The following is a 13,307-nucleotide window of genomic DNA, read 5'->3' on the forward strand; positions in this document are numbered from 1 at the left end:
TTTGGTTTCCCTTCCCTGGGTGATTAGTGATGTTAAGCATCTTTTCATGTACTTCTTATCCGTCTATATGTCTTCTATAGAAAAAATGTCTATTCAGATCCTTTGTCTATTTTTTAACTGGATTGTTTTTTGGGTTTTGTGGGTTTTTTGTTTTGTTATAATAAATTGTGTAAGTGCGCAGACCCCTGGTTTCAATCGCTGCATCGAGGCATGTAGGAACTGCTGGATCTTTCCACATCACACCCAAACCAAGGGATTTTAGGGATTCTGTATTTCACTCTCTCTATGCTTAAATATTCCATCTTTGGCCATTAATACTTTGTTGCCTAGATGGTTCCATGTTGTGTATGATAATTCTTTTAAAAGGCTTGAAATTTTCCCAGTCTGTATCCAGGCGAAACTAGGAACAAAACTCTTTGCTCTGGGAATAGCACGTCCCACACCCCGATAAAAAAAGGTGGGGATATTTCTAACTTCTTCTCTCCTTTGGCCATGAAGGTGTGAAGTCTTCTTATTTGTCCACTTATTTGACCCTTTACCTCCCTTCCTCCTCCTGTGCTCTCCTTTCTCTTTTGGTCTTGATGGGTGTGTGAGTGTGTGCACATGTGTGTATGTCTGTCTGTCTCTCCTCCCACACTCCCCCCACCACACACAGCTTCCTAGAAGTTAGAAATATTATCTACTTTCTCTTCCCATTAGGTGAGAAACTGTATCACAATTTCCTTCAGAACTTCTTTGATACTGTCCTTTCCTTTCCTGGGAAATAAGTCTTAATGGTGAAGGTTGGAAAAATTCAAGTTATATCAGTTTTTAAATAACATTTCTCATTAATTACAGACTTATGAGGTCAATTTATCTCTAGTCAGTGAGGCATAAATATGAAATAATCTTTTTCCTGATCCCTGCTGTGATACTGTGATTTATAACAAGAAATATATAATTTGGTCTTATCTAATTCCTGTCATAAAGTTCCTAAAACCCTTGGAGTTTCCTAAATTATGGGAGCCACAAAGGTTATTTTGTTATGTTAATGGTGACTTTGGGACAGCACCTCTGGATGGGGTTAATTGCCAAAAAGAACCAACCACGTGATTAGAGATGGAATTTTTAACATCCCTTACACCACTTCCTAAGAGGGAAGAGGGACTGGAGGTTGAATCTATCACCAATAGCCAATGATTTAATCAATCATGCCTATGTAAGGAAGCCTCCACAAAAATTCAAAAGAATGGGGTCCAGAGAGCTTCCAGATTGGTGAACCAAATGCTTCCATGTGCCACTGTACTAGGCTCCAGAGTCTACAGGGACCGAAGTTTCTTTGTCTCAGACCTCACCCTATATATCTCTTCATCTAGCTGTTAATTCATACACTTTTAATACTCTTTGTAATAGACCAGTAACCTAGTGAGCAAATAGCTTTCCTGAGTGCTGTGATCCACTCTAGCACATTAATCGGACCCAAAAAGGGGTTTGTGAAAAACTCCGATTTATAGCTAGTTGGTCAGAAGCACAGAGAAGAGTCTGGACTTCTGATTAGCATCTGAAGTGAGGTCAGTCTTGTAGGAATGAGCCTGTAGAATCTGATGTTATCTCCAGGTAGATGGTGTTAGAATTGAGTTGAATTGTAGGACACCCAACTGGTGTCCAGAGAATTGTCTGGCTGTGTAAGGGAAAACCCCACACATTGGAATTGGTGATCAGAATTGTCCCCGCCTTCACCTTCACATTTTCCTTCCCTATCACTCCCAGATTGCATCACTTTCTATTAACTTTTGGTTATTAAAAAAGAGATCATCAAAAACTTCATTTTCAAGCTCTATGTAGATTCCATCTCCTCCATATCCCACAGCTCCAGAGAAGACATGAGTTGGGACCTGGACTGTTTGAAGTGAAATGAGGTTGGAAGGGGTCTTGGCTCTGAAACACCCCCTTCTCCCTGTCCCAGACCTGGCTCCTCTCCAGTATGGGAAATCAGGAAGAAGCGGAAGGAAGGAGAAAGCTGTAACCCTCTCTGTTGGCTGCTCTGCTTCTCCAGTGAATCTGAGCGTGCATGCCGGTGTCTGAAGTCTGTCGCTTGGGGAGCACATGTGAAACTTAGTCATAGAGGTCTTCCCACAATACAGTCCCCCGTAGGAAAGATTCCGCTTTAACTGGACTTCTATCTAGCCCCTCAACTATCCTAGTAATATACCCCATTATGGTGCACAGTCCTGCGGGGAGGTGGCAGGGAGGCAGGGGTGGTAGGGAAGGAAATTGTACAGCAAGGTGATTAAAGAATAGCTATCTTCCGTATAGCCTCTTGTCCTAAGGAATTTCTCGCACCCTGACCGTGACACATAATGGGCGGGCAATCTGACTTTTCTGTCACCTCTTCCCCTCGCCAGCCAGCTCTCTCTAGCTTCCATCTTCTGTGCTTGGGGAGAAATGGACAGCCCTGCCAAGTCTGCTGCCTGAGCAGAAGTCACCAGAGGCAGTCCCAAAAAGCCATTGTCTTGGAGCCTCTTTCTTCACTCCGCAATGCCAGTCAGAAGACCCTCACCAGTGGGAAGGGGAGGAATCCCCCACCCCACTCCTTCCCTGGCTGCTTTTATAGACCAGTAACTGGTTATTAAGAGGCAGGGGATATATGTGGGGACTGACACCCAGTTCTTTAGCCTCTTCGGAAAATTTGGAGAAAGTGTCAGACCCCAATTGCTGTTTTTAGTTTTGAGCCCTACTGTCAAACATAAGGTAACAGAAAAGTCCCGTTAGCATGCCATCATTCTTTAGCTGAATTTCCCCTATCATGATGGAGTCCCTTTCTCCCTAATCCTATGAAAGCAGATAGACTCGTTTTGCTACATGGATGAAAGGCATTCTAATTGGCAGTAACTGACCTGTATCCATGATATTTGAAGGGCCCTTCAAAAGACTCTGTGATCCTATGAAAACAGGGAAAGAAGAAGCAAATTACATTTATGAAATTAGATGGTTAAAACTATTTCATTATCCTTATTTTGGAGCAAATTCAAGGTGGGTTTTTTTTTTCCTTTAAAGTTGATCTCTTATTGACCAAATACTTATTTTCTACAAGTTAGCAATAATTGAATCCTTCATTTCGCCTTCCTTTATTCCCATCTTCTTTTTTTTTTTTTTAATTTTATTTATTTGACAGAGAGAGATCACAAGTAGGCAGAGAGGCAGGCAGAGAGAGTGAGAGGGAAGCAGGCTCCCCGCCAAGCAGAGAGCCCGATGCGGGACTCGATCCCAGGACCCTGAGATCATGACCTGAGCCGAAGGCAGTGGCTTAAACCACTGAGCCACCCAGGCGCCCCTTTATTCCCATCTTCTCTTCAACTCTGTGTTTTGATCAGTGTCTTTACTGCAAAAACAGCTTCTGCCAATTAATTTGGCCACCATATATGCTAGTTGTAATTTTAGATGCATTTGATCTGAGTAGGATTTGGATTCTATAACTATTTCAATATGCAAAACTCTAGTGATATCTAGGAATCGTGGCCCTGAAAGGTTTTTGGATGTGTGATTAGGTAGCCTACATTTTTAAAGGAAAAAAAAAAAACAAAACTTGTTAGAATCTTTGCAGAAACATCAATTTAATAGTAAAATGCTGCCTCCTTCTGGATAAATTATATTAGGCACGGTAAACTTGCAAAACTGCTACAGAGGTGGCCATTTTAAGAACAGAAATTCTTTTAAAGAATTAAAATGCTACTTCTTAAAATAAAAAAATAAAATCAGAAGACTTGAGTAGAACTTGAAAGATTACCTAGATTTTACCTTTGGGGTTATAAACCACCTCAACCACTTACCCTATATAACTGACTTTCTTTTAAAGATCTCTGAACAGTAACTGAGAAAGGACAAAAATAGATGATAAACTTACAAACAGCATAATTTTCAATTTTACATTTAGCTACCTTCCCTAAGATTCACGTGGTGTGGGCATTTACGCATGCACACATATTCATACTACATACTTGGAAAAGTATGTACGCTTGGCAGTGTGAGGTGTGACAGTGTGTGTGTTTGCACACGCATGGTTGAATGTGAACGAATGCAATGAGAAGCCTGAGTGTTCCAGTCTTAGTTCTGAGGTCAGTGGTCATGTGAATTTTACCACTTAATCTGAGTCCTAGTTTCCTTATCTGTGTCCTGAATAATAAACTCATTGTTATTAACCTCAAAAACACTTTGTGAGGCTCATTGAAATCAAGGAGCACTGTGAGAGGTATTAAACTCATTTGGTTATCTTTAAGGTTTTAAATGGTCACATGCCTGAAGTGAAAGAATAGAACCAGATTTGTGACCAACAAGAAGAAAAATGCTTAATGGTGTCCTATTTCTTGCATAACCACAACTAGTTTGGTGACACTCAAATAAAGCAACTACTATCTGGAGTACAGAGCTGGAGAACAAGGTTACAAATAATCCCAGACCACACTTCCACAAAAGTGAATTCTACTGTCCAGTCTCCAGGAACAGTTAACTCCCACAGAGCCAAAAGAGCGGGGTCTATCCAAAGATGATAATGGTCAGGAACCCAGAGCTCAGCCTCATCCTTGAGTCAACCCCACCTGGAACCCTGGCCCAAGATGATCAAAGGCTAATCTTGCCCTGGTTTTCTTAAAGGGACACTGATGGCTCCGCAAGGATGCTTCAGCCAAAACAGGGCTAACCAAAATCCAACACAGCTGAGAGACCAAAGGACACTCTAAACATTCTGATTCCTAGTCAGCTTCTCACTAGTGGGTATGTGATTTAACCACTCTGTGCCTCAGTTTTGTCTCTGAAATGGGTATTAAAATAAAACCTATTGGGCGCCTGGGTGGCTCAGTGGTTTAAGCCGCTGCCTTCAGCTCAGGTCATGATCTCAGGGTCCTGGGATCGAGTCCCACGTCGGGCTCTCTGCACTGAAGGGAGCCTGCTTCCCTCTCACTCTCTCTGCCTGCCTCTCTGCCTACTTGTGATCTCTCTCTGTCAAAATTAATAAATAAAATCTTTAAAAAAAAATAAATAAAAATAAAACCCATTTTTTTAGGTTGTGAAGATCAAATGAATTCATACAAACAGAGCACTCAGAATAATGTCTAGCAGGTAAGGTCTCAATACCTGTTAGCTGCTGTTACTCACACAACTGTGATGATTATCACACTGATTTGCATGTCCATGGCATTCATTCATTAAGAAAAGAGGTGTCTCTCTCATAGTTCTTCAATGCTCTGAGACTAAAGATTGATCTTTTAAATTCTCTGGCCGTCGATACCTAGAATTTTGTTCTTATATTAGTTACCTGACATTGGCGATATACTTCTTTTTATTTTTCGATTACGAAGTAATAAATTACAACTACTGGTGCTATTTAATGACATAGTAGCCAAACCAACCCACAGCTGTCTTTTGCAGCCATACAAACAGAGACAGCTGGCCTTAGAGTTGGGACTTTTGCACATTTCAAGCTGTTAAACCTTTTTTTTTTTAATGATGTAGAAATATTCCAGTTCCATTTCACTCCACGAGCAAAAGCTGCTGTAATATCTTTGACTCAGAACTATTTAGTGTATCACCCTAAGAAAAATATTAGAAAGCACCAGAACTGTTTTGAGGACAAAAAATGACACTTGGCCATTAGATGGCATTTAAATCATGTAGCCCATTTCAGCTCACATTTGATCTATTGAAAAACCTTAATTGGCTTGTGCTTGGCTCAAGCACTGGCAATTCATATATTTTGACGGTGAGGAAACTCTCAGGAGTTGGCTGAATCGAGGTTTAGGAATATCTCCAGTAGGTTCTGCAGCTACAGACATGAAATGCTTTTGGAATTATGAAAAGAGGAGTGATTTTTAAATTTCTGCCTTCAATCTTCTTCAGTTTTCTGTTTATTTTTGTTTTTTAAGTAAATTATTGAGGGTAAGATTGAGAGACTGGATAACTTCTGTCTTTTCCGTTCACCTGTGTAATGTGAAGTCTTCATAACCACAGAACAGCATAATTCACCAGCCACTCATCCCAGGTGACCAGAAGTATCCTCGAGCCTGGCCTCTACTGTTTTACTAGGCCTAGAAGCCTAATCATTTGTCATTTCCTTTTCAATTAAAAGGAAAGGCCAGCCAGGGACCAGTGAAATATGCCAGAGGAGAAAGAAATAGAATTTAATCCTCACTGAGTAAAAAGGAGAGTAAAAAAGAGAGCAGATCAGTTATTTTTCCATCTCCATGAGGTGATGAGTAGAGAAACATTTCAATAGTAAGACTTCAAGATAACCATGAAGATGAAATAAAATGGTGACTAAAATAAACTACAAAATAAATATGTGCATGATCTTTCCATATAATAGAGGAAACACTTCTCTTTGGGGAGGTTTTGCATAGAAACACAGAGGAGATACTAAGTGATCCTCTCTAGCTCTCCTCCTAGGTTTCAAAAAGCAACTTGTCCGATTTCAAGCCTATGGCACTGACTCAAGCTGTCCACTAGATGGCCCTAGACATACTGAGTTCCTTTAAGTGGTGGACCATTTGTTTATTCCTGTGATGAAATAAAGAACTGGGTATTCAATTAGGCATGTGATTGAAGAAGGTCTCTCCTAAGGGAAAACTGGGCAGTGATTGGCGAAAAAGTCTAATAACAAATTATTAATTTACCTAAAGAGATGGAGAATTGAACATTCTTTATCTTTACTGTCTCCCAACCTACACCCCCACCATGAAAGACAAAACACAAAATTATAAATCCACAAGGAAATAAAGAATAGGAAAGATAAGACGAGCAGACCAAGTCACATATTTAGGAAGGTGCCAACCGAAGGGCTTCATGTGATTAGCCCAGAAAAAAACTGAAACCCAAGTACCCAGAGAGGGAGAACCAGTGAAAAGAAAAACCTATCCCACCCTAGAAACTGCGGGGCTCAGAAATCGAATGTGCCTCCCTGCCCTGGCCTGGGAAGGCTAAGGGTGAACTGAAAACAGAATAAAACTGGGGGAAATATACATACTGATGTGCAAGACTTCTCAATCCCTTTGCCCACTCATTTCCCAGATAGCTGTCAGACCAGGCTGATTTGCTCTATCAAAAGCTTAAGAGTAATGGGTCATTCTGTGCTCTAACACTGGGGCAAGACTTCTAGAAATTGGCTCACTCCTGGCTTATTAGTCCTCCAGTGAAGTTCACCACTCATCAGGCTTCTCCTTTCCCATGAAAATCAGGTTGGGTTTTTTTGTTTGTTTTTTTTGTTTTGTTTTGTTTTGTTTTTCCCCATTCTGACTCTTAGATACAGATAGAGAGCTAAGAATCACCATTTGGGGAAAGTTTCCAATATAAGTGACGTAGACTAAACAGGTTGGCAGGGGCTGGGGGTGGGGTAGTCTGCGGTGGGTAGGAACAGAATTTAGAAGAGAGACAGTGCAGACAACAGGAGAAAAGAAACTTTCAAAGAAACTAACTAGTGTCCTTTGAGAAAGAAGCAAAGTTGTTGGACCCATAACAAAAATAAGATGATATTAAAGGGTTTTCTTAAAGAAGAAAGAAGCAATCAGAGAAAAGGAAAGGGGTTTTGAAAATTTAAAATATGATAACAAGGATGAAAACCATTTCAAAAGAAAGATTAGAAGAGAATTTTAAAGAAACTGCCTAGTAAATAAAACAAAAAGAAAAAAAAGAAAGAAAAGACAAAAATGATAGGAACATTAGGAGGTAAACCTAGCCTCTCTAACATGAGACTAATAGAAGTTCTAGAATGAGAAATGAGAGTAAATCAAAAGGAGGGAATTATTGAGTAAATAATAAGAGAACATTCTCCTAGATTGAAAGAAATGAGTAAAAGGAATGAGATTCCGGATTGAGAGCATCTACTTAGTACCCAAGTTATGGAATTAACAACAACAACAAAAACCTACAGGCCCCTGGGTAGCTCAGTTAATTAAGTGTCTGACTCCTGATTTTGGCTCAGGTCTTGACCTCAGGGTCCAGGGATCAAGCCCTGTGTCAGTCTCCACATTCGGCACAGAGTCTGCTTGAGCTTTCTCTCCCTCTCCTTCTGCCCTTCCCCATCTGCTCTCTCTTTCTCTCTCTCTTTAAATAAATAAATCTTTTAAAACAATCTATAGCATATCATTGTATAACTTTAGAACATAAGGGATAAAGGAATAATCCCAAAAGCCTTGGGGGAGCAGTTATACACAGAGAATGAGTAATCCAAATATATGGGATATCTAAGCTGCATTGGAAACAGAAGTCAATAGAATAATGCTTTTGAAATATTAAGGATAAATTATTTTTACACCTAGAATTCTAAACTTATCCACATTCTCAATTGAGTTTGAAGGTAGAATATGTCTTTTTAGGCACATAAATTCTCAAAGAACGTATCTTCAATGTACCCTTCCACAAGAAGCTACTGGAAGATGTTTTCTACCAAAACAAAGGAGTAATCAAGACAGAGGGAACCTGGAATCTAGGACACATGGAATCCAACCTAGGAGAGAGGTGATGGCAATTCTCCAGTGGTGGTGACAGGAAGTGCCGGGAGAAAGCTGTGAGGCCAGGCTCCGAAAGCACCTCCAGGAGAGGAAAAAAGAAAAAAAAAAGCACTAATAGATTATCTCATTTATTTGACCCTGCTGAGAGGTACTTTACTCTTCTCTTGAAATTATGGGCATGAATTAGTAATAGAAACATTGAAAACTAAGCAGATTTTAAAAACAAGGTGGTCCTTGATTAAACCTTTATTTAAAAATTTTTTTAAGCCATAAAGACATTACTAGAGCAGTTGGGAAAATTTGAATATGGAGTATATATGAGAAAATATGATTGCATCAATGTTAAATTTTTTAAATATGATAAAAGCTAAGTGTGCTATTGGGGTTAAGTGTATTTAAAATCACCAGTACGGGTGAGAGGAAAGTGACTGCCTGAGGAAAAATACTTTTCACGCACACACACACACACACACACACACCCCCAAGTGAGTCTGAAGAAATTAGTATTTCCATGTAGGAGGAAGAGCATTCCAGGCCAATGCCATATGTTGGAAGAGGAACCATGAGCATCAGACATTGGGTGAGGGTCCACTATGTGTCTGGCATGGTTCTTAGCAATGAGACTACAGCAGGATATGAAGGGCCAGCCCCCTGGCCTTTGAAGGGTGACATGCTAGAGACAGATGAGGAAGGAGGAAGGAAAAGAAGGAACAGACACTAATAGTGAGAACACTCCAGGCACAGCAAAACCCTTGCAAAAATGTTCTGAGGAGAACCACATCCAGGTCTCCAGCAACCACAAGGGGGGTTGGGGAATGGGGTGGCTGGGTGATGGACATTGGGGAGGGTATGTGTTGTGGTGAGCACTGGGTGTTGTGTATGACTGATGAATCACAGACCTTTACCCCTGAAACAAATAACACATCATATATTAATTTAAAAGAAAAAAATACTAGTTACAAAAGGTGTATGAGGGATGCCTGGGTGGCTCCTGTCAGATAAGGTCTGCCTTCTGGTCTTGTCCTGATCTCAGGGTCTTTGACCCAGCCCTGCATCAGGCTCCCTGCTCAGCAGAGAGTCTGCTTCTCCCTCTACTCTCTTCTGTGCTCGCTCTCTGTCTCAAATAAATAAATCCTTTAAAAAAAAAAAAGTCGTACAGAAGCAATTCACCATAATCTAGTACACTAAAAAAAGTAGTCAAAATTTTCTTATTTAAAAAAAAAAAAAAAGAAGCACATCCAGATTTGTTGAAAGAACGGCTGGAAAGCCAGAGTGGCTGGAGAGGAGTGGCCAAGGAGAGAGCAGCAGAAGTTTCCAGAGCTCTGGAGAGGTCAATCCAGGGAGGCTTTTAAGTCATGTATAGATTTTGGCTTTTATTCAGAATTTATTGTGCGGAGGAATGAAATAATATGATGTAGGTATTGAAAAAATTCCTGTGGCTTCTGTGTTGAGAATAGATTACAGGAGGCTATGGGTACAAGCAGGGAATCCATCTAGGAGCTACTGTGTCACAGCTGCTGATAGGTCAAGAAAGGTGAGATGTGAGAATTAACTAGTATGTGGAGATTATTATGACCCTGACAAGAAGAGGTTTGGCACATGGTAGGGGGAGACGCCGTTTGGGTTGGGTCCACGAAAGAATAGAAAGAGATGAGCTGAAGGGATGTGGAGGTATTTGCTGTGAAGGAGAAGAAAAATGGAGCAGTGGCTGGGGGAGACGGGACGTCAGAAGACAGGTTTGTTTCTTTCTCAATTAGACAAAGTACAGATTGTGTACTGATGAAAATAATCCACCTGTTGGTCATGTTATTAAGTGATTGGTAACTACTGATCTTGGGCCAAGTGAAGCTCTGTCCTCAGCTACAAGCATAGGTAGTCCACCCACAGAAACAGAAAGGAAGGCAGAGCATCGCCTCAGATGCGGCTGGTGAGTGGCTGTGAGGTGAAAGCCATAGCGTTCTGTTCAGGTCGCTTCTCTTTTCTTAAGAAAACGGAAAAGATTAAGGATGAGAGAGGTACCGGAAGTTAGAAGAAAAAAAGAAGGTGTAAAACCTAGTGATCTAGGAGAGTACCCATGTTGTCCAGAGGGTACGTAGGAAGGGGTGAACATTCCAGAGAACTCTGTGGTTGCCCAACAGAATCAGGGGTTCTCTTGGGGCTGGAGTCGTGCATTTAGCTGAAGCCCAGCTGGCACGGTGTTCTGTTTCTGCAGCCGTGTGATGCTGAGTGGTTCGGGTTGGGAGTGGAGAGTTACACGAGGCAGTGGTTATAATGAGTAATCATGGAAGTGAAGCCAGCGAGAGAGAAGAGTGAGAATGTGACAGGGAGAGAACAGCTAGGAGCTGGCTGTGAAGACAGGCAGAGGGAGCGTGAGACTGCAGAATGGCTAAAATGCGTTGTGACAGCCAATGTTGTTGGACGGGCCCATGGGAACTGAGCAGCTATGAAGGGAAGGGAAGAGGATGGGATTATTGGAGGAGAAGCCAAGGAATGATGAGCCCCAGCTATTGGAAGACCCTCCACTTGGATATTCAATATCAGGAGATGCTTCTGACAGTGGCAGTGAGCCTAGAGATTCAGCTCTTCCAAAAACGAAGGGGAAGGACCTAGGACTCCATAAATTACTGCATTATGGAGGCGTGGAATCCGACTAAAAACTGCGTATAGAGGTGAGGAGGATGGGGAGAAATAGCCTGGAAGTAACCAGGAGGAGCAAAGGCACCCACCCCACCCGCAGACCCAGAGGCATCAGGGGCCTATGAACAGCCAGGCTAGAGTGGGTTGCAGAGAGCAGCGTCCTCAGGGACAGTGGGGTTTCTGTGAGAGCAAGAAGTTGAAGGGAAGGAACATTTACACATGAGAGAGAGCATAGAAGGATTTTGCCTAGGGTGACCAAGTTTAGCAATACCAGACATCAAAACGACATCCAAGTTCATTCTGACAACTACAGAACTATCTATGATTCATTGTACTTCCTGAGCCAAAATGTGCATAATGTCTAAAGCTGTAACAAAATCAAAGCAATTCTTCTGATTTTCTAAGCAGACCGCGAGGCCGTGATCACAATAATCTATAGGAACGTCTCCATATCCAGGCCGATGCCTGCGGATAGAGACCTGTGGACTATGGCAGAGGATGGTGATCCAGACTCCCCTCTGAGACGGAGCCAGAGGGAACGCTGGAGGACTAAAAGAGACCAGAGTTGAGAGTGACTCTCAGTGGTTGGTTGGTTTGCTTGTTTGTTTGGGGGGGTGGGGACAGGGAGATGATCAGGCCAAGAAAGGAGACAGACAAAAGGGACATAAAAGCTTCAGTAAGACACAAGTTAAATTTGAGATGCCTGCAGGCTGACAAGTTAGAAAATCCAGGAGCCACTGGAAAAAGGAGTTCTAGAATTCCAAAGAGTAGTGAGGTTGGAGGGAGAGATTTTTGGAGTCATCCTATAGGTATGCGGAAGCTGAAGGAGGGAAGCAGGTGAAGCTGCTCAGGAAGAAAGCGTGGAGCGGTTTTCCTAGTCAGGGGCCCCAGAGCCAATGGCCTGGCAGACTCCCGGGCTGTGGCCACGATGGCTACTAGAATGCAGGATGCCACACTGAGCCGGACTGGATCCTGAGGAGAAAGGAAAAATCAGTAATGCTCTCTGTCGTGTTGAATTGTGTCTCTCCCAAATTCATGTCTATGCAGAGCCTCAGAATATGACCTTATTTGAAAACTAGGGTCTTTGCAGATAAAATAAATTAAGATTACTGGATTAGGGTGGGCCCTGAATCCAATGATGGTATCTTGACTGAATATAATAGGTTGCTAAGGCTATCACTAAGCAAAGTCTCTTACTGTGGTAAGGTGCCAAGGGTCCAGGCTGAGTCCTTGGAACATGTGCAGTTTGGTCCAGTTCAAAAAAGATTCATGGTCCCGGCGCAGCTGGATGGCTCGGTCAGTTAAGTGTCTCAGTTCAGCTCAGGTCATCATCCCGAGGTCCTGGGATTGAGTCCAGCGTCGGGTTCTCTGCTGAGAGGGGAATCTGCTCTTCCCTCTCCCTCTGCCGCTCCCCCTGCTTGTGCTTGCTCACTCGTTCTTTCTCTCTCTCTCTCTTCCAAACAAAGAAAATCTTAAAAAAAAAAAAAAAAAATTCATGGTCCCACAGTAAGGACGTGCATAAGGCACGTGCATAAGGCTCATCTTCTTAATGGCCAAACTCCACTTTAAAACTCCTTGACCTAAGTAACTGCTTCATCTTTTACCGGCATCTACCTCATTTCAAGTTGACCTACAAAAAGGCACATATTTGAAGTTTGTTTCAAGCAACTTCTACTCCCAGTGTGGGGCTCGAACTTGGGAGCCCAAGATCAAGAGCTGCACGCTCTTCTGTCGGAGGCAGAGTAGGAAGAAAAGTGCACTGCCCCACCAGGGTAGGGTGCCCTTTAGTAACAGACACCTGGGGGCCTCGCTTGCCCCAGAGCCCAGGACGCCATCAGGCAGCCAGTCCACATGGGAACTGACTGTCGTGCATTTCAGTGACCATTTTTTTGTGATTTTCAGGAGGCTGGTTTCATTTGCCCTTGAGGCTATAGAAGGTGGTTGGGGCTGGCCCAAGCCCCACAGATCTGGAGGACCCTGGCTGCCCGAGGACGGCCACCAGGGTGCATATGGTGCTTGCTGAGAACACACAGGTCAGGGCAGCCAGGGACCTGGTTCAGGACAAGCATTGGGAGAGGTCAGGTCAGAGAAGGTTAGAGAGGTCAACCCAGAGAAGGGTTATTGGAAGTGCTTGACAACTGCGTAACTAAAAGCCTTAACGGATACAAATGCACATAATCCCCCCTGATGGCA

The 13,307-nt window shown here is 42.5% G+C and overlaps 1 protein-coding gene across 1 annotated transcript in view; it reads right to left on the reverse strand.

Annotated features, from left to right (window-relative positions):
- LOC123940713 (TOM1-like protein 2) overlaps positions 1-13,307 on the reverse strand; it is a 37,559-nt gene that overhangs the window by 22,299 nt on the left and 1,953 nt on the right. The gene's annotated exons all lie outside the window — the stretch shown is intronic.

The sequence above is a fragment of the Meles meles genome, chromosome 4 (genome assembly GCF_922984935.1).
Source record: "Meles meles chromosome 4, mMelMel3.1 paternal haplotype, whole genome shotgun sequence".
In the NCBI taxonomy this organism is placed as follows: Eukaryota; Metazoa; Chordata; class Mammalia; order Carnivora; family Mustelidae; genus Meles; species Meles meles.